General features: G+C 50.7%; 1 protein-coding gene across 2 annotated transcripts in view; it reads right to left on the reverse strand.

Moving 5' to 3' along the window:
- ROR2 (receptor tyrosine kinase like orphan receptor 2) overlaps positions 1 to 22499 on the reverse strand; it is a 216905-nt gene that overhangs the window by 70860 nt on the left and 123546 nt on the right. The gene's annotated exons all lie outside the window — the stretch shown is intronic.

The raw sequence follows: 22499 nt of genomic DNA on the forward strand, positions 1-22499 counted from the left end.
ACATTCTTCCAAGCGCTCTAGCTTGCAGACAGCAAGGAGCTCACATCGGGCCACAGTGCTGTTCAAAACATTTGCCAAAACAGATGCCAAGTCTAACACCATGTAAAAGTTGAGAGGAGGAAAGGCCTGGAAAACCTCCTTCCTGGAGGGTAAGGTTTTGTAGCTATGGGAACATCAGGCCAAGGTGGTCCAACAGCGAGGGTGGTTACTATTTAGGGAGCCGGATGGATCCCACCCCACCCCACCCCACTTTCTTCACTGTTTTTATGTGTAAAGAATCTAAGCATGGAAGAATCTAGACAGAGTGGACACTGATACTATGACAAGTCTACCAAACACAGATGCACCCCACAACAGGAGGCTAAGCAGTTGCGGGGTCTCTATGCCACTCTAATCCCCCAGGGCAAGTTCCATGAGGATGCTCTGAACACAGGAACTGGTCAATGGTAAGATTTGCACAGACCGTCTTTTTGAAAAAAAAATGGAATCACACAGGATGTAACTAAAGGGGACCAGAACATGCACCAGACATGGCCCTTTGGCCTAAGGATTATTCTGAGCTGAAGACAACTGAGAAACAGCAGAGGCAGGAGAGCTCTCTGCCCTCCCCCACCTGCCTAACCCAGGACACACACTTCCTTTGTGAAGGTGTCCCCCTCCCTTGTATCAGGAAGGGAAGAATAGCCATTATCACCGTGAATGGAGCTGGCACCAAGATCAGTCAGCACAAATAACGCTTACCAATTAACCCTTGCCTACCATGAGTCTCCCACATACATTGCCTAATCACTTTGTCACAACCTACCACCCAAGAAGCCCAAAACCCCTTTCCTTTTCTAATCCCATCTCCACAGTTTATCACCCTTTGTTTATATGGTATATAAGCACCAAGCCTAACCACTTCTTTGGGTTTTCACTTTTTTTTCTGGAAGTCTGAATACATAAAAATATCAACATCAATCAAATCCGTGTGCCACCTCTCTGTTAAGCTGTCTTTTGACAGTTTAATTCCCAGGCCCCAGCCATAGACCCAAGGTAAAGGAAGGTTTTTCCTCCCCTACAGAAACTTTGAAACTGGCTCCTTTCACCTAACATTATGCCTTTGAGGGCCATCAAACTTGGTGCCAGTAGAAATAATTCATTCCTTTTTGCAAAACAGTATTCTGTGGTGTGAATGGGCCACAGCTTGTTCATCTGTTCATTCATGGAAGGACGTCTGTGCTGTTTCGTTTCTGGCTATTCCAAATACAGCTGCTAAGAACACTTGCGGACAGGCTTTTGTGAGAACATGTCTCCTTTTTCTGGGCAACAGCCAGAAGCAGGGGCGTCTACTCTGAGCTGATCCCCTTGGGCCAGCTCTCTCACTCTTTATGCAGAACACAAACCACCCAGAGAGCTTGCTATGTGCAGAACCTGACTCTGCGGGGTGGGGCCTGGGAGTCTGTAGGCTTCACGAATACCAGGCAATGCAGGGCTGCTCTGATGAGGTCCTGGCTTCCAGGCAGACAGGCCCAAGGGGTGAGCCTTTCAGGGCTGGGTGACCAGGGGGTAAGAATGGGAGCTGTCGCTAGGTCAACAAAGTTGACTGGTCAACGAAGCAATCACAAATAATCCTCTCCTTACTTTGCAAGGTTTAAAATGAAGCATGCACTGGCTCTTACACTGCCCACCTGAGCCTGCTGAGTGTCAGTCACGGGCAGAGGAAGCGAAGCACTGAACAGAGCCGAGGATGTGGGGCAGCACTCCCTCTATGGCAGGGCTTCAAAAGGCCGTTTAGCCACAGGCAACTTCCAAATACTGGGCTCGGCAAAGAGAACATCTCTGTGAACAGGGCCAGCAACCTCGCCCTTTTGCCCCCAGGAAAGGGACTGAATCCAGCCCCAGGGGGCAGAGTGTGTCAGCAGAGCCACTGTGAAAAGAATGTGAGGTCTTCCTGGTTTCCTGGCCCCCAAGGTTGGTGGGGGGGCACCACAGCATTACTCCAGGGAGAAGGGGCAGGGCCCCCGAGGGCCAGGCAGGGAGCTGCCTCAAGAAGAGTCAATGGGACTGGCCCAAACACGGGCAAAGGACAGGAAAGCCCATTTCCCCACAGAGGATATTACATGTGGCCAGCAAATCACTTATCATTAGAGAGATGCAAAACAAAACCAGGAGGAGATGCCACTTCACATCCATGGCCAGAAAGTGACAAGGGTCAGCAAAGCTGTGGAGAGACCAGAAGCCTTGTGCACTGCTGGGCAGAGTGGAAAATGGTGCAGCCACTATGGAAAAGTGCCTCAAAAAATTAAAAACATAATTATCATATGATCCAGCAATTCTACTTCTGAGTATACACCCAAAAAACTTGAAAGCAAGGTTTTGAAAAGATATTTGCACACCCACTTTCACGGCAGCATTATTCACAACAGCTAAGAGGTGGAAGCAACCCAAGTGTCCATCAATGGACAAGTGGATAAACAAAATGAGGTATATAAATGCAATGGAGTAGTACTCAGTCTTAGAAAGGAAGTTCTGACACCTGCTACAACATGGATCAACCTGAGGACATTATGCTGAGTGAAAAATCCCAGTCACAAAAAGACAGATACATATGACTCAGATGAAGTACTCAGAGCGGTCTAATCCATGGAAACAGAATATAGAACAGTGACTGCAGGAGGCCAGAGGAGGAGGAAATGGGGAGTGACTGTTCCAGGGGTACATAGTTTCTGGAGTTCAGCTGCTCAACAATGTGAATGTCCTTAACATTACTGAACTCTATACTTTGTTATGTGGAGTTTTTTTAACAATTAAACAAATCCATGCAAACTAGATGAGAACATGGAAGGGACCCCCATGCATAACTCTGCAAGCAGAGACACACCTAATGGTCTCATGCAGAGCTACGTACATGCTGTCAGCAGGACCACAGCCACACATGGACGAACAGGGATGTGCATCCACCCAGGCCTGTCTGGACCCTTGCACACAAAGCCCTACAATCTGGACTTTCCGTGGAGCCTCAGTCTCTGAGAAGTGGTCTGACAACACAAGTTTTGCTCCACAGCTGTGTTTAGAATCTCACCGAGTTAAGGCGCAGATGTTAGGACCTACACCACACACTTTCACACACAGTATCTTCTGTGGGAGAAAACATTTTTTATTTTGTTTTTATGTACTGTGACCCCATGGGGGCAACCATCACCAGAAACACACTCATTTCTAAGTCTGTAACATCAGGAGAGCTTCTTGTGGTCTTAGTCTTCATCTGGAAATGGGAATAGCCCAAAGAGGACCCACCCCAGCAAGCTACATGCGTGCTGAGCAGCGCTGACCCCCGCTGCAGGCCTCAGCTAACCCAGAGCTCATAGTGCAATGCATTTGATACCATCTCTGCCTCTTTACTTGTCTCTCCTGTGTCCCATTTATACATCGCCACCACCCAGGAGTAGCTTTAGCATCTCATGCCTGTTCCCCCAGCTGCAAAGTCACCTGGCCACCCTGGGATGATCCCTTTCCCGGCCTGCTTGGGACCGTCCAGCAAGCGCTCGCAGCCTGGAGGGCCTGACTTCTCTCCTGGCCTGGGCACAGAAGATAAGGAAGGCATTGCTTCCAGGTCAGGATCTAGCAGGTGGGCAAGAGCCTGCTTCCCAGTGTGCCATCCCAGGCCTCTGCCTTTGGCTGGCTCCTACCTGGTGATGCCACCAACATTCCCAGGCCACCCCAGGTCCTGGAATGCTGACCAATACAGGTAAATATTTAAGGATGAAACCACACCAATTGGTTGAGAGTGGGCCTGGCAGACCACAGGCACAAAGGAGAACCGCTGGTAAATTCCCTTAGCGCACAACTTCTGAATGGTTTTCCTCTATCTTAATTTCCTGGATCATTCAACAGCTTCATTGGTATTATCTTGCCTGTCTATTAACACTCACCCCCGACCCAACAGAAAATTCCTTTTTATTTCCTTTATGATTTAAAAGTTTAAACCAAGAAGCTCTGCAGAGTGAGGTCTATTCCCTTAATCCTCCTCCTCACAGAAGAACCCTTCTTATCCAAAGACTTCATATTAATACTTGAATAGTAAGCATTTAATGGTTACAACCGTGTCAAATGGCTTCTGGTCTTCAAAAGCCACCAGGCTGTTCTCAGTCCCCTGAGACCCCCCTCTGTGCCTCAGCATGCTCACACACCAGGGGCACATGCAGGCCCACAGCTGCCATACAGTCACCCTGGGCCCAAACCAGCCCTGGGAGGCCCACACTCGGCCGGCCACTGTCACAGGACCCTTGGTTACTATCCACCCACTTAATAGGCACTGCATTTGGGGAGGCAGAGCCAAGATGAAAGACCCCTCACCAGGCATTAATCCCGCCAACCTGGGCCCCGGAGTGCAGGTGAGGATGCAAAGACAGCCCTGGGCCAGAGCAGCAGGGCCAGAACTCCCCCCGCTGGCCCCTCACCTTCCATCAACTGTAGCTGCCCATCTCCCACCCACCCAGTGAATGACACTCCATTCTCATCTCAAGCAACAAGCCCGGAGAAGCTGCACCTCCTCACTAAGCAGTCACAATCTTGGCATAAGAACTGAAAATCCACAACACAGACACTTCCAAGCAAAGGGAGAAATGCCAGCATGCTCTGAGTGTATTCTCGGGGAAAAGCTGCACTTGTGCACACATACACTCATGCACATGGACACACATGCATACACATACACGCGTGTACACACATACAAGCAGGTGTACATGCATACACATAAGGCACATGTGCAAATGCCTACACATACATGCATGCATATACAAATGTGCACACATACAGACACATGAATGCACACATGTACACATATGTGCACACACATGCAAAATATGTGCATACACATAAGGTACACATGCAAATGCACACACACACTCACAAGCATACACAACACTCGGCAGCAAGCACCCCACAAGACACCCAGGGTTGAATTAAGAAAGAAAAGGGATGATGGAAGTCCACTCAAACATTCAACTGATCACATTCCATCCTCAACATCATCCACCCTGAGGACCAAGGTCCGTATTACCCTCATCCGACGCTCTCCCAGGGGGATGACTAATGGGAAAGCACTACTCACATGCCCAACAGAGGAGCACACATCACCCATAATATGTATGCTGAGGCAGTGAGAATCCAGCGGAGTTCAGTATAAAGTTGTTTCAATTTGCTGTTAAAAAGAAAAACCATTCACGATGTGCATTTCCACAGCAGAGCCGGCTGCTCTGTGTCCATCTGGGTGGGAAGGCTAGAGAAAGGGCCCGGGGTGGTTTATTAACAGAAACAGGGCAACAGCGCAGTGGTGGTTTGGAGGGGATGGACAAATTCCATTTCGGACCTGTGGGGGGAGGTCAATGAGGTAACTAAATTATGAGAATGTGGATGACAGACCATTTCCAAACAGGCCAGGCTAGTGTGCCAGGGGACAGACGGCTGCCCACTGTTCTCCCCTGACTGGTGTCCTGGCCCCTCCTTGCCTCTATTGGCACCACGGCCAGCTGTTGTCCCCAACCTCTGAGGCTGGCTGCAACGTTGCTGTACTGCACTAGTTACCTTTTACCAAATGCAGTGACAAAGGGGTGCCGACAAGAAAATCATTGCTAACAGACCTCAACTGAACACTTTCGGAAGGAAAATAAAAATCATCAGTTCCTCGTGTGTGCTGATGGTAAAGTGCTGCAGGGAGTGAAAACCTGCTAGGATTCCACATGCAGCCAGTGCCCAAGAGCGTCTGCTCCATTTTAAAGACACCAAGCCTAGAGCTCATGGGAAATTCACGCTTGGGCATGCTGATAATAATGACATAGTGCTGCATCAGCAAACCTGTCCTCAGCTCAAATATTTGTAAATTAACACACACTGTAGGTTACACTATAACATATGAGGTGCTGAATGCATTAATGTTCCCCAATTTAACCTACTTTTCCAGCTGGCGCTCTCATTGCACGTGGGGACTCAAACCCTAGGAGCAACCACCAAGCTTCTCGTCTGCAGACGTTTATCATGTGCCATGGAATGTGCTAAGGACTTTACAAGACTATCTTTTTTATTTCTGTCAGTGACACTATGAAGTGGTAATTTTTATAACCATCCTTTAGATGCGTAAACTAAGGTGAAAAGGAAATAAGCAATTTAACCAAATCTGCACAAGGTCGCGCAGAGGCTGCAGGGCACCTTCCCTATCCACAGCTTGTGCGCGACCCACGCTGACCTCTCAGGCCTCAGATCATGGGAGCTGGTTGTACCTGCATGGAAGATTGTTGGATTCCACTGAAACCGTGTAATGAAGCAATCAATGGAGGGAAGTGTAAACCCAAGCATATACTAAGCCACAGTAAGATTTCAAAAGTAATTCTCTTTAAAAAAAAACTGGAAATCTCTGCTCACCCCCAACCCATAGATTCAGACCACTGCCCACCTCCCAATCACCGGTTCAGCACCTACCCCTGGACCCTGCCCTCGGCCTGGCCTGGGGGCAGCTTAAAAAACCAAAACATGCAAACACCTGTCTCCTAAATGAAAGACCAGACCATGGGCAAAGACCATGCCAAAAAATATCTAGAATATTTAGAGGCAGTGAAACAGAAGTTACACCGAACTCTGCTCTGTAAATGAGGCCGAGGTCTGAGTGGCCAAGAGCTGCCATGGCACACAGCATGGCTGGCCCATGAAGGAGTCTCTTCAGCTGTCCTCGTGTGACCGGCACAGACGGGACTCCTTCAGGCCACCAGACACAGCATGGCTCTTCTGTGTGGCCCGAGCGCCACACAGCCAGCAGTGAGACCTCTGGGCCGCCAGAGGACAGTTTTCAGGTTTAGGGAAGGCACACTGACAGATGAGAGGCTGTCCTTGTCTTCCTGAAAAGACACTCGAAGTGGTTTTGTGCACAAACAGCTTTTCAGGACACCTGAATGCCTAAGTGGTGAATCAGTCCCCAGATAGCGCCATGTGCCTCCTCTTCCCTGGGTCACATGGAGAAAGCAGGCTCGAGAAACTGCCAGGGCCTGCTTGCCCGGGCCATGGAGCCCATTCACTGTTCAACCTAAACTTTATCAACATCACACACAGAGAAGCCCCCCACAGTAGAGGGCTCCAAGACGGGAAAGAGTTGGCTCTGAGCCAGGGTGCACTCCAGAATCATGGGGCCATGTAAACCCCATTCTCGGCAGCATCCCAGAGCTGCCAGGCTTCCTGGGTGATTCCAACAACAGCCGGGGGCCCTACAAAGCCCCACATGCTGTCCTGTACAGAGGGACGACCCCCTCTGCCCCATTCGTCTTATGCTTGAGTAGGCAAGGATTACCTGGGAGCCGCTGCAAGAACTCTGGGCCCACCCTGTGCTTCCTGCTCAGCAGGTCAGGGGTGCAGCCCAGGAATCTGCGTTTCCAGCATGCTTCCTGCTGATGCTGACACTGCAGGTGGGAGACCACAGCTCAACAGCTGCCTGGACATCCTGCTACCATCATGCCACCTGAGCCATGCCAGACAGGACCTGAGACTCAGATGCTCAGTTTAGGCACATTTACAGACATTACACCTGCTTCAGAAGGACCCCCGCCCGGGGTGAGGCTGCTTCCACAGTTGGCCCTCTGGGTTCTGTCCTTAGAACCTGCACCCGCCCAGAAGGAGGACAAGCTCCGGCTCGCCTGAGAAGCTCACAACCTCCTGCCTTGCCTTCTTCGGGGTCTCTGAGTCATCCACAGTGCCCTCCCTTCTTGCCTGCCTTCTCTCCCTGGCAGGCATTCTGTTCCGCCAAGACTCCCGGGAAAAAATGCAGACAACTGGCTCAATGGGAATGTTGTGATGAAGCCTATCATTTTGCTCATGAGCCAGCCCAGGTTTGGGGTCCTTTTAGGCCAGGGTCTGTGGGCTGCTCCCCATCCTCCATCACTGTGCCTATCAGCAGTGAACAGGTGCCAGCTTTCCTCCACTTCTTTATTCTTGCTTCTCTGCAAATAACTACATGCATTTTCAGTCACTCCTCTGGCAAAACATAATTTTGCTTCCCAGTTCTCTGCATCTGTTCTGATAAACCCCCTGACCCCACACACACACCAGAGGGTCAGAGAAGGAGAGAAAGACAGAGGGAAGGGACAGTGGGCTTTGAAGGGGGGAAGTGTGATGCTGTACTCCCTAAATCTTAGCTTCTGCCAATGAGGTGGGTCCTGGGCCAACACCCCTCCCCACCCCCTGGCCTGGTCAGCAGCCCCGCCCTCACCAGAGAGGTTTACATGTGGCAACATCTCCGTGTGGGTGGCCAGGGACTGGTGGGCAGCAAGGGAGGGCAAAGGCAACAGGTGTGCTTACTGCTGCACAGACCAGGCCCGGAAGCTTCCATGGACCCCCATGGGTGCTCTAAGGGCTAATGTTAATCTTTAGGGAACGGAATGCCATCACTAGGGAAAGGTGTTCCACATTCCCAACCCCGTCAGCAGTGTCTGAAGGAAGCAGAGCTGTAAAGGAAAACGAGCACCTCTGTACACACGTTTGCGGTGATTCAGTAGTGAAACAGATAATTCACACCAATTGGGGAACACAGCCAGGCTGTGCTGTTAATGCCCAGCAACGCTCTGCCACAGACATGCCTGCTGTCCACCCTCTGGACCTACCAGTGCAAGACAGCGACACGAGGCGACCTCCTACCACAGCACCACGCTTGGGCTAATCAGCTCCCACGCTGCCTGAGGCTGCCCTGGAGAGACTCCGCAGTGGGGCTCGGGGAGCTCCTGACATTGAGGAGGGTGCGGGTACCAGGTCCTGCCTCCCTGGGAAAACTTCACAGCTATCCTCTAGCTGCTTCACAGTGAAAAACCAAGCTCGTCCTGAAGCACTCACATGCAAGGATTCCATCACACACAGGAGAAGCAGCTGGCAAACACCTTCTTACAGGCAGCTGACAGGCCCCAAAGGGCCTCAGGGGTGGACAGGTTGGTTTTGCATTAGGGGTAAGCAGATTTTTCATGGGTTACTTACCTGGGAGGCATGGCCATACAGCTCTACAGGAGGAGCCATTACGTATGAGCCAAGGCTGAACCTCCTCCACCTCTGTGCTTTTGGCTGGTGACAAGTTCGGGCCACTGCCATCTCCACTCTAGCCGTGGTGAGGGGCTAATTCACCAGGGCTGCAGGGCATGGACCTGCTGGGAGAGGGAAGCCACAATGCATGATGTCCTGCAGCCCACGGATGGCTAAAACTTGTATAAATTTGACCTCCAACTGTGTGGAGACACAGGGTGTTCTAGGGCCTCCCAACAGAAGCCTGTGTGCAGCTGCATGCTTGACAGGGGGGCAGCACCATGAGCCCAGTGGCCATGGTCACAGAGGCAGCCTGGAAAGCAGGGACCCACTGGAAGCTGCAACGTTGGGTACAGAAGAGCCAGCACATCCAGGAAGGCTGGTAGCTTGCTGCGAGGGTCACACACAGGAACTCGGCCCAGTGAGCATGCGCCTTGGAGATGACCTCCCTTATCCTTCCAAGGACCGGGGGCCCCCAGGGGGAAGGTGATGTATTCAAGCTGCACAGGAGCTGGACAGAGCTACCTAGGCCCAAGTGACTCAGGCACTTTGCACAGGAAGCAGGGTGGCCCCCCACCTCAACCACACAACAGAAGATGCAGCCGAAGAAGAGCAACTCAGATTTCCCTCCACTGACTAGTGTTCGGTCCCCACATGGACAGAAGGAGTTTCACTGTCCCAGTTTCTCAGACTGGCATCTATGATGGACTGAGCTGTGTCCCCCAAAATCCGTGTGTTGGTGCCCTCACCCCCATCCTTTGGAATGGGACTGTCAAAATAGGGCCTTTAAAGAGGTGATTATAATGAAATGAGGTCATTAGGGTGGGGCTCAATCCCGTAGGGCTGGTTTCCTTCTAAGAGGAGGTCAGGACATGGACAAGCACAGAGGGAGGCCCGTGGAAACACACAGGAGGAGACGACACCTGCACACCACATGGAAAGGCCTCAGGAGGGACAAGGCCAGTGCCTTCATTGCGGACCTCCAGCCCCCAGGACTGAGAGACAGCAAAGGTCTGCTGTGTAAGCTGCCCAGGCTGTGCTACTTTGCTACAGCAGCCCCAGAAAATGAACCCAGCATCCTTTAAAAAGAAGAGCAGTCAGTAAGTGCTGGCAGGATGGTGAACTGTCAGAAGCCCACTGCAGCTGCTTGGCCCACTCGTCTCCTGAAGGAGAGCAAAGAGCAGGCTGGCGATACATACGAGCAATTTACGATCTGCTCTTCGTCATGACTCCAGATGTAAAAGGGGAAGCATACCACAGCTGTCCTCCACCACCTGCCGGGCGCTGGGCATGGCCACCACCTGCACACAGCACAGCCCACGCACGTGAGGAGCCCTCAAGGGTGGACTCAGTCCTGAACTCCCTCCCATGATCACTGGGCCCTGAATTCCTCGGCTCACTCAGCAAGTCCCAAGCACCCATACCACCCGGGTCTGCAGGTCAGGTGGCCCCAAGAGACCCTGTCCTCCTGAGGCTCATCTAGCACTGAGAGGCCACACCAGTGCAGCAAGGGTGCTGGCCAGCAGCAGGAGTCCTGAGCAGAAGGTTGGATAGGATCCCCAGAAGAGCAAGGCATGCAGGGACCCAGGAGGGTGAGGCTCGGGCTGAGGGTGAGGGTGCCAAGGGCCAGGGGGCTGAGCAAGGTGGCCAGGGGTCATTCTGCAGGAGGAAAAGATGCGTGGATGCAAATGGGCCCGAACAGATGGGCAAGAAGTCCTCAGTGAAGATGGGAGGTGGAGAGGGTGCTGAGCTGACTAGCCCCCCAGAGGCTGCTCATTCTATGACTTTTTTTTTAAGTCGACAAGCAGTAGCCTTGGGGGAGAGTCCAGAGCCCTGCTAGCAGAACCGTCGGCCCTGACTTTCTACGCCATGCCCAGCAGCTCCTTCTTCGGACAAGGACGGGGGACAGAACTTGGAGGCCCCATCAGGTTTCTGAGGTCCAGTCAGAATCCCTACATATCCTTGAATGAAACAGTTTAAGTTACAGGAAGTCAAGGTCCTTAATGATGACAACAGCATCAAAACAATGATTCTAAAGCACATTTCCAAACAGGATTGAGGGTTCTGGTCCAGCCAGCCTGCGGGACTTGAAACCACAACCCACGGGAAGCAAAGGGCAAAGCATGAATGGATCCCCCCACCCATGCTGGTCAAATGGCGCTGGATTCTGGCATGCGGCAGTGCAGAGCACACACTCAGGTTCAAGAAGAGAAGCGAAGAGCGTGACATGTTCACAACTTATGTTTCCAGAACCACATTAGGGTAAAAGGTAGGCTGATGCACAAACGCACGTGGAAGGGCCATTACAAACTTGTGACTGTCTGGAACGCCTCTCTGCCTGTGTGCATGAAGCTGGACCCACAGCCACAGAAGGCACTGGCAACGTGCAGTCTGACACTCTTATTTCTCTCACAACAATCTAGCTTCTTTTTTCTTCACATAAATATCACATGCTTGTAAAGTAAATGAACTCTGATGCCAGTATGATACAGTTCTGTGATCCAATTAAAGTACCCAAATAAATCCAATATATAAATAAATCCAAGAAACCACATAAAGTTAATTTCTGTAACATATACACAAGTAGATCTATTCCAGGATACACGTATTCTGAGATATTCTTACCACATATGCCTTGCCTTGTCCTGGGACCACTTTCATTCCAAATAACCTGGTAAGCACTGTACAGCCTATGGAGCATCTTTCCATACTCAAGGCTATAGCTGCACAGATGTCCTCATGACTTGTCAAGTTAACAGTTTACAGACCATGAATGAAGTGTCTATCTTCTCACAGAGTATTTCTAGAACACACACAGGATATAAAGCTTCTCGGGGTCAGTGGGGGCCATGGTGTTGACCCAGGTAGCCTGTCACTCTTTTCCCAGCAGAAGTACAATGTGAAGTTTCACACAGGAGTCTAAGGAGCTGACAAAACTCAACTGAGCCCAGTGAAAAACACAAGACCAGAGTTCCCAAGGGGCCACAGGTGGGGGCAGCCGGGAGGACAGGATGCTGGCAGGCAGCACACTGACCCTCGTCCTCCCCCAAGCACAGGGCCCAAGGGGGAGCCCAGGCCTGCAGGGACACATCCTCCTCCTGGGGGGGCTGGGGGGATACTGCCATCAGCCAACCGAGGAAGCTGGCAGTTTTATCCAGGTCCTCCCTCCAGCCCTTCTCCAGCTGAGGCCTCCTTGAGGAAGAGGTTGTATGAATCACTCCTTTTTATTTTCTGCATTTCTGATGGTTTGACCTCTGAGGTCTTGTGACCCCAGATAGACTGCCTGCCCCCCAGGGCTAGCCAACATGCCAACCCACCACTTCTCAGACCATCCCTGCTCACTCCCCAGCAGGGCCAGGAGCCAGACACCTGGGGCACCTGGACACCCCAGCCTGCTTTGCCTGCTCGCCTGCCTCGCCCATGTCTTCTGATAAAAGCACAGTAAAGGTGCCCTCCACGTCTCCCCTCTGCCTCCGGAGCAACCCTGGAGCCTCCTATCAGGCACCGCATGCCTGCCTCCTGCTTCCTGCAATCCTGTGTGCCAGTCATTTCCGTGCTGTGTGTTTACCACACCTGATTAGAAAAAATCCTCGGCACCTTTTAAAACAGGACCTTCCTGCCTGGGGAATTCCCCACACACGTGAAGGGCTGCCTCCTTATCTGGACCGTGGCTGGGCCTGCGCTGGGTCACTTGTCCCTCGTTTCTAATAAAATCTGTGCAATCCCTTTAGCTCCTTCCACGGGTGGAATCAGCCGCTCACGTCTCCTGCAAGTGGACACATGGAAGAGAGTGAGTGGATTCAGCAAACAGCTAGTTCAGATCACTGGATCCGCCCATCTTCCCAAGTAGGTGATCTTAAAGCAAATATATCCAAAAGCCACCATCCTGGGCTAAGCACTTGGAGAGGAGGGGGCATGCATGAGGGCAGGCCTCAGAAGCTAATCCACGAATTTGCAGTGACAGTGAAAATGTGCACAAACATCACTTGCACACACAAGGCAGATAGCCCCTTGGGGGTCAAGCACATACATGTGTGGCCCTGACTCACACAGGACAGGAGCCGGGCACGCTGGTGAGGAGAAAGCCCAGTAATCCCTCACAGCCAGGTGACTCTCTGCCTCACACTTGTAAAAAAAACTACTTAATTTCATAGGTTCTCAGATAGTTCCCACCTTGGCCAAAAAATAAAGACAGGGCCTCCACTTGGCCCTTGCACCAGGAGAACTGGGCCAAAGCTGGGTACACCCACACAGCCCAGCTCCTGTGCTCCTACGCAGTGAGTCCTGGGCCGCACAGCCGGGGCCAGCGTGGCTCCTCCTCACGTGAGATGCTGTCCGCTTACTGCTGAACTCACCTGAACCACAGGCCTTTGAAGTTTGCCTTTAATTAGGAACTGCAGTTCCCCATACAAAACTAGCGGTCATGCCCTAACCAGCCCTGCCAGGTGCTCATTAACACCAGCCCTCTACGCGAAGTTTACTTCTGGCCAAAAAAAGCTTTTTCTGGCAGGTGCTGTCCCCTCAAGATCAATTCACAGCGAAGGAAATGTAGCAAAGTCGGCCTCCTGGCACAATGACAGAATACACATAAACGGAACGCCGGCCTTCCCCAGTTTACATCACTCACACCCCTCTCCCTGCAAGGGCCTACAAACTACAGCTGCTGAGGTTTTCGTATAACCTAAACTTTCACTCCACAGAACTCTTACTTGTCCAAATGTATTTATACTCTTGGTAATGGAGGGGCTCATTATTTACCCCGGTTGTTTAAACAGTAACCAGATTGTTTAGGGCTGGCGCGTCTGGGTCGGGCTGGGTTTGCCGTCTGTGGACCACCACTCAGAGCCCACAAGCTTAAAGAAGCCAAACAGATGGGCAGAGGGGAAATTATGACTTGAGAAAGGGTCTTTGTGAATCGTAAGCAACCCAGCATTGTGGGGCCTGCTTTCTGGGTCCCTGACTAACTGCTCAGCAATCGGATGTCAAAAGATATCTGTCTTGCCCAAGAGTTTCAGCCCCCGGCAAGTTCACTCCAGATTCAGGAAACCAAAGTGACCACAGAATGTTGGGGGTAAAGGGCCTTATATCAGCTTTACACTTGGGGTGGCAGGTTGAGTGCTAGAACCCCACCCACCTTGGGGCAGTCTGCATACATGAAGCGGATCCCCGCCTCCAGGCCTCACTACCTCCGTAGTCCCAGAGCTCTTTGTATAGAGTCACTAATAGCTCGCTGCCCACATGTGTGGGAGCAAACCAGGGTCAGGGGAGGATCCTGGCCATGCAACTTCCATTTTCCCTACAACATCCAACCACAGAAACTGAGTTCTGAGTTCGTCCCTGTCCAGAGCCAGCATAGCCTTCTAGAAGATTCTGTCATGCCCCATCCCCTTGGCCACACTGCACCCCTTGGTATGAAGTCAGGCTCACTCTAGGAAGTTCTCTGAATGGACCATCCTCACTCTCCCATCACAGACGGCCATCGTGACCATGCAGTTCTCAGGAGAGAGCATTTATGACTCAATAATGCGAGGCCTCCTCCAGTCAAAGTTAAGAGAAGGCCCTTAGACACTGGAAGTGAGCAAAATCCACTGGGAAAACTTACTGGTAGCAGAGAGAGTGCACTGAGACTGTGCCGGGCACCCTGAGCAGTCAGTGACAATCCTGAACTGTATTGCATTTTCTCTCCTAAAGGAGGAGAAGTCACCAAATAAGGCATTCTGTCAGGAAGAGAAATCTTCAAGGACGGAAAATCAAAGTAAAAGAAACTTTGGCATATTTCTACTTTCGGAAGGCATCCTCCATCTCTGGAAGGTGGCAGCCAGCTTGTCAGCCACCCAGACACAGAAACCCACCCAAAGTGCATGCATCCGGCCTAAATCACAGACCTGTGCTCGCTCTGGGGGCAGGTGCTGCCCTAACTGCAGAGGCAACAGGTTGTTAGGGGCCACGGTATGACAGCCATCCTAGATTTGAATCGCCTTCTTGAGATTTCCTTCAGTGAGAGCCATGCTGCCAACAAGCCAGGACTTCTGATGAATATGAAACAAAAATATCGTGTGTAAGCAACACAACGACTAAAAACAGACCAGCTGCTAAGTAGCACACTTGGGACCACATGAAAACAGGAGTTAACTCCAGTGGTAAGGATTAAGGACTCCAGAAGTGCCCCTAATTCCTCCTCTGGAAGATAAAAGCAACAGGGGCCCTTCCCTCCTTCCAAGGACCTCACGAAGGTGGGAAGACCACTGAACACCCAGGAGAAGGAGTTATTGATTAATACGTACCTCCAAGCATGGCTGTAAAGCAAGAATTTAGGCTTTGGGATTTAAAAACCAGAACACAGTGAACTGAGTTCAAACGTCGACTGCTGGTTTCTATCCACTATAAACTCACAGGACACCCCTTTCCTCAACAGCCCACCAGGCTGACACATTCAGGGACAACCCTTACTTCCCTTCATCACAGGCAAAGGCGAGAGGCAGGCTGTGGCTGCAAAGCCCCCCACAAGTGTTTGCCACCCTCTCGACACCTGTTCAAAAAAAAAGGGCACAGAAAATGACAACCATTCCGTCAGAACCAGTGAATGCACTAATGGAATTCTCGTAATGAACTGCGAAAGTCTACTTATGTAATAGGTTTAAGAAAAAGTTCATGGTTATATGTATTATGTTTCAAGAAGGAAATCCAATAATGTCAACTACCCAGTTCCACCATAAATGATATGCATTACATTTTTAAATGATCTACGGCTTCCAACATGCCATATTACATACAGATTCATGGCATATATAAAATGGTTTTACTCTGATGAGCAGTTATTACAGAACACTATAGCTCCCTCTCAGCAGCAAAGAAACCGCAGGCATTTTCATTCATAGTAAAAGTTATCACATGGTTTGAAAAATAAACTTGAAGGCAATTAGAACACATGGGTCAGAAAAGGTGCTTAAAGGAGAACATTAAATATTTACAGGTAAAATCAGTGCCTTTTGCTCAAGACTGAGGCTTTAAATCAAGCTCCACTTGCTTTTGACAGGCTCACAGAGAATTAGAGGATTTTTGCTAATCCTCAAATAAACAATGTAAATACTGTTCTTAGCTCAGAAAATGCCTGCTGGCTATCAAGGGGTAGTCCTGATGGAAAATGTGACAGCAGTTCAACTGTCAGCCTTCAAGAAGCTGATGGTCTTCGTGTAAATTCCCTGCAAACCAACATTATTTGATGGGATGCCAAAGAAATAAAAAAGGACCACGTTGCAGTGCAGTGCAGCACTGAAGGCCCTTTCTAATCAATTGGAAAGAAATCATCCGATCCCTAGGCAACACCCAGATGTCAGCAAGACGGGTATGGTGCGAAAACCTAGCAAGAACAGAAAAGCACAGCCGCCAACAGAGGAACAGCTACAATCCATCTGCTCCCATGGCCATCTTCTCACTGGGCTCATGGTCATGGACAACCCAGAACAAGCAGCCTCATGGAGTGCCCAGAGCCCGTGGCTTCCCTCTCGAGAAAGCCCTTCCCGGCTGACAGAGAGCAGCCCACCTGTGATCCAGCTTGCTCAGGGCAAATACCAGCCACGCCCTGGCAGCTGGTTGGTCAGGAGCCAGGTCCATCCCCAGCACAGGTCCGGAAGCCAGCTCCTTGTCTCCTCCCAACCCCACCCTATCACCGGCCACCGCCATCCCTGTTCTGGCCCACCGATGTGGCCTCCACCGAGGTCCCTGCTTCCACACCCAACCACCATGGCAATGTGTCAGCACGCAGCCAGAGGGCCCCTTCCAAACACAGACCCCACCATGTCACTTCCTTGCTCCAAACCCTCTAAGGGGTTTGAAGACACCAATCCCACATCAGCTAAAGCCCTGAATCCTCACTGCACCTGCTGAGGCTGTCCTCACACTGGCAGGCACAACCTCCCTGCGGGTCTGGGTCTGGGCCAGCCTGGCTCTTTCCTGCCCCAACACATGGACACATGCTTGCTGGCCCAGTTTCCATATGCCACAGCCCCTTCTCTGACAGGCCTGCCCCCCATGCCCCTCACCCCATCACAGTCCCTCCTGCAAGCATTTTCACTATCATTACCTCCATCCAAAATCCCTTGTTTTTAGCTTATTATGTCCACTCCTCTTCAGAATGGTGGGGTCTGTATATTTCAAGGTAAGTGACATGACGATCCACAGATTTAAACACGAGACAAAAAGAAGCAAGGACCACAGGGAAAGACCATCACTTGGTGCTGTTACTGGTTCTGCGCTCAAATTCGGGAAGAAAAGACACAAATGGGGTGTGGGAAATACATACGTATAGCGGTTCACTAGCAAACTGTACCAGTATACGTAGGTATTATCTTAGCTCGCCTAGGAATGTGGCAACGTGCTTTTACACTGACTACCCACGCTTTTGGATTAAAGCCACCATACATTTCTGAAAGAGAGGTGAAAAACTCCCAGGAGGAAGCCCCCAGGTGGTGGGGGCACCAACATCCCCACGTCAACCATGATGGGCAACACCCCCAGGAAGCGGGTGCCGGAGGCCCTTTGACTTGGTCTTGGCGGACCTCAGTCCTAAGGTGCAGCCTGGGTGGGTGTGTCCCCCATATCCCAGGTTTACTGCAGGGCCGTGAGCACAACATGGGGTCTTTCCATAACGTCCATGGATCAAGGTATCCGCGCAGACCCACAGGACCTCACCAGGCCTACGGTGGCCGGGCAGAAACACACGACTGCCATAACTGAGCAAGTCGGCACCAGAGTGACTATGGCCGTGGAGTGTGGACCATCTGAGGAGAGGCTGTCTGCACAAGGAGCCAGAAAGGGGGTTCGTGCCCTGCCGGCTGTGACCCCACCTCCCCACACCTGGCAGGCGCCAGCACCGCCCCAAGCAGGAGCCTCCCTCATTCTCCACCAGTCCAGACCCTAAGCCCAGGTACTCGGTGTCTGGGCCCCTCGGGATCCAGGCAGCCCCGTGGCTAGCTCGCCAGGCGAGGCCCCATCTGGTATCCATGGGAACGGAAAAAAAGTCAAGGCTGGGTTTAACTCCCGTGATGGAGATTTACTTAGAGAGTAAGAGCAGAGAAACCACAAGCCCAGCGGGTTGTTAATGGGGCAGCAGGGAGAGGCCCACTAGAGTTTCAGGGTCTCCAGCTTTTGTTTATAGCTGTTCCAGACTATCTTAAAATGATCAGGCGGCGGGGGGAGGGGAGGGAGCCTCCGGTGCTGGTCCATGGTGCAATTCACAAAGCATTTCCTTTTCTCTGGGGCCAGAGCTGTGATCACGTGCCGGTGCTTTTCCAAACTCCATGTTTGTTTTTGTAGTTTCTGCCAAACTAAATCAATTCAGCTGGTGGCAACCTTTAAAAAGTCACGACTCACTTTGGTTTGACTTCTTTCCAAGAACCTCGACCAACATTTGTATAGGTTTCACATGCCTAGTGATCAACAACCCTAATTACTCAAATCTGTGTCACACGACTGTAAATCAGTGACTTCTAGGATGACAGATCTCTGTTCTTTGATAGGCACAGAGAATGTCTTTCATTCATGCTGGGCAGAAACACCTCTCAACAGCAATGCCCCCACCATCAAACCCCCTACAACCACCCTAGTATCTCTTGTAATATCTTTAACTAGAACAAGAGGCCACATGAGTCCCCCTGAGTCCACCTACTCCACCCGTCATAGCCATAAACCCCGACGTGGCGCTGCCGGCCCTCCCCTGCTGAGCCACCCCAGCTGCCTGCACTCCAGGTGTGCTGAAAGCCAGAATCCTTCCTAACAGAGCCCTGTGGAGTGGAGGGGTGGAGAATTTGTTACCCATACCAAGGCAGCCCCAGGGCTCTCTGCAGAGAAGTGCAACATCTGTGAGAGCTGGCCACAGAAAAGCCTGACTCCCTCATACAAGAGACAGCAGAAAGCCGGGGCAGAGCCCGGGGGCACCTGGCAATGGCCCTGTGGACTTGGGTCAGGCTCTCGATGCTGTATCCCTCAAAATTCATGGGTTGAAACCTAGCCTGCAATGAGGTGGCGTTAGGAGATGAGAAGGTCATGAGGGTGGGGTTCTCATGAGTGGCAGTGCCCTCATGAAGGGACTCGAGTCCCCTCGCCCTCCCGCCACGTGAGCACACAGGAGAAGACAGCCCTCACCAGAACCTGACGATGCCACCACCTGAATCTGGCCTTCCAGCTCCAGATCCCTACTTGTGACCTGCGGAGCACCAGCCATTGTGGAAGCAGGACCTCTCAGGCCTGCAGAGTGCCCTCTACCCTGCTCTCCATGGGTCTGCAGCCTGCGTCTCTGTCCTAGAAGGGTGGCACTCCTCTCTTCCTGCTCCATGAACAGAATGTGCTCCCAGAGCCCCCCAGGGCACACCTGGACCAGTCATCACCCACCTGCTTCTCTCACTGAGCTGCTGATTCCTTCAGCCACTGGGCCCCTCAAAGAGTTATGACTATAGAGACATACAGGCTTCTCAGTCTCCCACCAAGAGGCCCCAAGGCAGTGGTGTTTGTGTATGAAGGTCTACGTGTATGTATGTCTATATGTGTGCATGTGTATTTGTATGCTTGGGTGTGTGTGTATGTCTGTGTGTGTATCTGTGTATGTTTGGGGGGTGTCTGTGTGCACATCTATGTGTGTGCGTCTATATGTGTATGTATTTTAATGTGCATGTCTATGTGTACATATGTCTCTGTGTGTGCATGTCTAGGTCTATATGTGCACCTATGTGTCTGTGTGTACATTTACGTATGTATGCATGCCTATGTATATGTCAATCTATGTATGTCTGTGCTTGAGTGTCTGTGTGGATATGTCTATATCTTTGTGCCTGTATATATGTCTGTGTGTGTCTGTGAGTCTGTGTATGTGCATGTATGTGTGTATGTCTCTGTGTGTATGCACACATGTGAGTACAAGTCAGGAGCCACAGGTGAAACACACCCATCTTCCCAGATAGTGGGTCATTTCTTTAAACTCGAAATTTAGGGGGCAAATTTAAAAATCTAAGCAAACATGGGTATGTAATGGACAGAGGGCAAAATTCACATTAATTTTTAAGGACAAAGCAAAAAGGACTGGAAAGACAGCTCTTGTCTAGGTCTGTGTGCCTGATGTGAGCTCCACTGTGACAGGCTCGCCATGGTCGTCCCACCTTCAGGAAGTCAGGAACCTCAATTCCAGCTGGGAAGCCCATGAGAGGGCACAGGGAGGAGAGGCCTGGCCTGGGTCTGACCGCACACCCAAGGAGGGAACCAGCCCGGCCAGCTCCTTGATCCGGGACATCTCTCCTGGAGAACTGGGACATGGTAAAGGCCCATTTATGCCGCCCAGTGGCTGATGCTTTGTAGCCGACTCCAGTGGTCTCTGACAGGCACTGGCACCGCATTTTTATCACTGCCCATTTCCTCTTGGGCTGCAAATATTCCCCTCCACCACAGAGCCACCACTGCACTGTCCACACCATCCCCACCTCCCTTCCACACCTACTTGCGCCCTCAGCGGCACCTCAAGTGGGCTGCCCCTCTGGTCACAGGTCACAGCTCTTGTCATCCGGCCCTCCACTGGCCTGGTCCCCAGCCCAAGTGCTGATCAGTCGCCTGCCTAGGCCAGACCTTCAGTCTCTAGTTCCCTCAAGCATAAACTTGGCTCAGGCATTTTCTCTGGGCACAAGCATCTCCAACTTGGAAGACAACCCCACAACATCTCGGGGCAAGGACCCCAGTGGCTCTGTCTACCACCCCACCACATTTGGCTCAATGGCAGCATTTACTCACGCCGGCTCCATGGAACCCAGGGTCCTCACCACACCAGGAGCATATTGTGAGCTCTCAGAGCCTCATCCGCAAGACAGAGGCACACAGATCCTGGCCCAAGAAATCAAAAAACAAGGCTCCCTTGCTCAGGGCACCTAGTGGGTGAGTTCCTGGGAATGAAGGCACGTAAGGCTGGAGCACATCAATTAGGGGAGCGAACAGGCCCGTTAAAATGTCTGCACAGATCCTGAGAAGGAAGAATAAAGTGGGGGGGGGGGGATCTCGCTCCCCAACTTCAAGCTCTACTACAAAGCCACAGTAGTCAAGACAATTTGGTACTGGCACAAGAACAGAGCCACAGACCAGTGGAACAGAATAGAGACTCCAGACATTAACCCAAACATATATGGCCAGTTAATATACAATAAAGGAGCCATGGACATACAATGGGGAAATGACAGTCTCTTTAACAGTTGGTGCTGGCAAAACTGGACAGCTACATGTAAGAGAATGAAACTGGATCACTGTCTAACCCCATACACAAAAGTAAATTCAAAATGGATCAAAAACCAGAATGTAAGTCATGAAACCATAAAACTTTTAGAAAAAAACATAGGCAAAAATCTCTTAGACATAAACATGAGCGACTTCTTCATGAACATATCTCCCCAGGCAAGGGAAACAAAAGCAAAAATGAACAAGTGGGACTATATCAAGCTGAAAAGCTTCTATACAGCAAAGGACACCATCAATAGAACAAAAAGGTACCCTACAGTATGGGAGAATATACTCATAAATGACAGATCCGATAAAGGGTTGACATCCAAAATATATAAAGAGCTCATATACCTCAACAAACAAAAAGCAAATAATCCAATTACAAAATGGGCAGAGGAGCTGAACAGACAGTTCTCCAAAGAAGAAATTCAGATGGCCAACAGACACATGAAAAGATGCTCCACATTGCTAGTCATCAGAGAAATGCAAATTAAAACCACAATGAGATATCACCTCACACCAGTAAGGATGGCCACCATCCAAGAGACAAACAACAACACATGTTGGCGAGGTTGTGGAAAAAGGGGAACCCTCCTACACTGCTGGTGGGAATGTAAATTAATTCAACCATTGTGGAAAGCAGTATGGAGGTTCCTCAAAATGCTCAAAATAGAAATACCATTTGACCCAGGAATTCCACTTCTAGGATTTACCCTAAGAATACAGCAGCCCAGTTTGAAAAAGACAGATGTGCCCCTATGTTTATCGCAGCACTATTTACAATAGCCAAGAAATGGAAGCAACCTAAGTGTCCATCAGTAGATGAATGGATAAAGAAGATGTGGTACATATACACAATGGAATATTATTCAGCCATAAGAAGAAAACAAATCCTACCATTTGCAACAACATGGATGGAGCTAGAGGGTATTATGCTCAGTGAAATAAGCCAGGCGGAGAAAGACAAGTATCAAATGATTTCACTCGTATGTGGAGTATAAGAACAAAGAAAAACTGAAAGAACAAAACAGCAGCAGAATCACAGAACCCAAGAATGGACTAACGGTTACCAAAGGGAAAGGGACTAGGGAGGATGGGTGGAAGGAAGGGATAAGGGTGGGGAAAAAGAAATGGGGCATTATGATTAGCATGTATAATGTGGTGGGGGGGCATGGGGAGGGCTGTGCAGCACAAAGACAAGTAGTGATTCTATAGCATCT

Source organism: Manis pentadactyla, chromosome 3, assembly GCF_030020395.1.
Source record: "Manis pentadactyla isolate mManPen7 chromosome 3, mManPen7.hap1, whole genome shotgun sequence".
NCBI classification, from domain to species: Eukaryota; Metazoa; Chordata; class Mammalia; order Pholidota; family Manidae; genus Manis; species Manis pentadactyla.